Below are 2,813 nucleotides of genomic sequence, written 5' to 3'. Positions count from 1 at the left end.
TAACACAAATTTACTTGGTGGACTTGTAGCATTCATAATGCTTTTAACACTACTTGGACTCACAATTGACATTTTGCAACTGTTTTGAATTGGTGCTTTTGTTGGAAATGCTGCTTTACTGTACTTACTTCGTTTATAGATTTACCGTACTTTTTTATTAATGAGAGTCTAAACATTATTTATCATCGCGCACATCATACATACACTTGTTCAAAATTTTGATTTTCTGCACGTCTTACACTTACACTTACACAATAACATAGACTTATTGCACTCAATAGAATTTTATGTTTAACTTGTTCTGAACGTTGCATATACTGGATTAAATGTGATTGGTGGTATTTGAAGATTCTATTCTAACACATATTTTGAAATTAAAATCTTATATTATTCTCTTTTTATTAATTGTGACGCTAGGTTAACTCCAAAGGGCAACATAGATAGTTGAGGTGAACAATTTTTTTTCGCATAAAATACTCTGCTAACTTTCCATATGGCTTTATCTACTTATAGATTCAGATCCAAATGTCATTTCATTCATTCTTTAAGTTTTTAGTCTTGTAGATGATTTTTTAATTTCTGTGAATCTGATTAATGAATTGTTAAATTAACATAATATGTGACCTTGGGAAAGATACCAGACCTTGGGAAAGATACCAGAGAAGGTCTCAAAATTTCGACAAGCAGTGATGCATGTTCTGAAGGGAGTTAAGTATTTTACTACTTTTTAAGGAGTTTGATGTCATGATTAATTATTATTATTATTATTGTTATTATGTCTTTCAAAACTGGAACAGACTCATATGGAAAAAAACAAGAGCCTGTGAATAAGTTTTTTTTTTGAAAATATGTAAACCCTATGTAAGAGATATCTTATTTTTACCGACAAAATATTTGCATCGTTGTATTATATGGCATTGAAAAAGGGACAATTTGTTCTACAATCGCAATAAGGCATCTGAGTCATATAATTAATACAGTTACTTTACGTAGTAGTAATGTAACGAATGAAAATAAATTATTAATCATTTACAGATAGTGGAACTGATTAGATTGTTTTATCCTACGTTAAATCGAATTTACACCACAATATCATAACCATTATAAAAACACTAATCAGGAATAAAGTTTCATATCCGGGAGTTATGTTTAACAACTCAAGTAAAAAAGGGATTTTTAAGTCGAATAAAATTCTTTTATCAATAGGGCGATATTATTTAAGTAAAATATCCGGGAGTAAAGTTGAGCGGGTGTCATAAATTAAACATGTGCAGTAACAGCTTTCGGGTGTTGCATTTCATGTCTCAAGGTTGCTTTACATTCTCTTTCGCAGATGTGAATCAAACCAGACGATAAAAAAGCTTTCTTTGTTAACAATAAATGCTTTTTGATACTGTATGTGTTTCAATGATATTTTAGGAGGGTTTGTCGTTTTGCTCTAGTGCATATGTAACACTATTTTAAGATGACCTAAATATACCAGATTATTTTTCATTTTTGAAAGTTGCTATACAGCATGTTTTCTTAAAACTACAATTAAGTACATGCGCATGCAGTTTGTTCGCCACTGCCCTGCTCTTAATGCCGTTTTTATTCTTCTTTACAGTTTTGTAACTTCTTTTCAGGCCGGTACATTCCTTTCTATTCTCCAACATGTCTGTAGGAAATTCCGTTAAGGTATTGCTCCTATCTAATTCAATTTATTATATATTTTGTAATAAAAATGCATTTTGTTTTGCTTTAATCAATAAATTTTACTTGTGAAATGAAATTAGAAATAATTTGCTATTTCGTATTGATATATCAATAATTATATGTTCTGATTCTTGATTCTAAATCCCTCTAGGAAGTTAATGAACATGATGGTTTGTGCAAAAAATCGGAATGAGGGTGCATACTTGCCTTACTGCCACGTGAAAAAAATAGCATAATGTCATTTAATTAGGTCAGGGAGTTTTTGCTCAATCATATGCCTATTGACATAATTCTTCTTTTAAACAGGTTCAAATTCATCTGAGTTAACAACGTGATGTTCAAAGGACGACAACTCGGACAATCACTTATTTACAGTATATTATTCATGTATGGTTTCAAAAATAGGCAACACAGACTGCTTTTTATCATTTATTCATGCATTCATTCTAAGATAAGTAAGAAGATATAAAATATACGTACAATATAATACTGTCTTATAAAAAATTATTTATTTATAAGTTTATAATCTTTATAATCTTTCTTAAAAGCTTTCAGGGCGCCTATCAAACATAAATGTAAAATTGTGTGTACCTGTTACTTACGAGCAAGTAAATTGGACACATACAGATTTACAAAAGTAGTTTGCTGACAGACAGATTTTTTCAACAAAAAATACTAAATTACAAACACAGAAGTTGCTACTTGTTAAGATGATGAAAAGGACTAAATATATCTCCGGAATCAAGTAACAAAGAAACATATTTATATAAATGTATATCTTCTATACCTGTTTATTAAATATCAAACAACAAGAGTCATTGCGGTCTGAACATTTAACTGACAGCGTTTTAGAAAAGATGACACGCGGTCGAATGATTTTAAAATTTACTTAAAGTATTTAAAGTTTATGCTCAAATGATGACTGCTTTAATAGCAACATGGCCTTTGAAAGAATTTTAATAATATAAGATTTGAAGGCAGTAAAATTGTTGCGAAGGTGTTTCCTTAAACTCTGTGTTTTTAAATATATATTAGTAATCAAAAGTATCAAAAGCTTGTGTTGAATATATATAAGCCGTGCCATGACAATAATCAACATAGTGCGTTTGCGACAATCA

The 2,813-nt window shown here is 29.9% G+C and overlaps 1 long non-coding RNA gene across 1 annotated transcript; it reads left to right on the top strand.

Annotated features, from left to right (window-relative positions):
- Window positions 1–1,237: 1,237 nt before the first annotated feature.
- Window positions 1,238–2,182, top strand: LOC132725197 (uncharacterized). The gene is made up of 2 exons (XR_009625022.1): window positions 1,238–1,677; window positions 2,002–2,182. It is a non-coding gene; the product is annotated as an uncharacterized LOC132725197 (long non-coding RNA).
- The last annotated feature ends 631 nt before the right edge of the window (window positions 2,183–2,813 follow it).

The sequence above is a fragment of the Ruditapes philippinarum genome, unplaced genomic scaffold (assembly GCF_026571515.1).
Source record: "Ruditapes philippinarum isolate M1 unplaced genomic scaffold, ASM2657151v2 ctg673_1_1_1_1, whole genome shotgun sequence".
NCBI lineage: Eukaryota > Metazoa > Mollusca > Bivalvia > Venerida > Veneridae > Ruditapes > Ruditapes philippinarum.
This window is presented reverse-complemented; position numbering and strand designations above follow the sequence as displayed.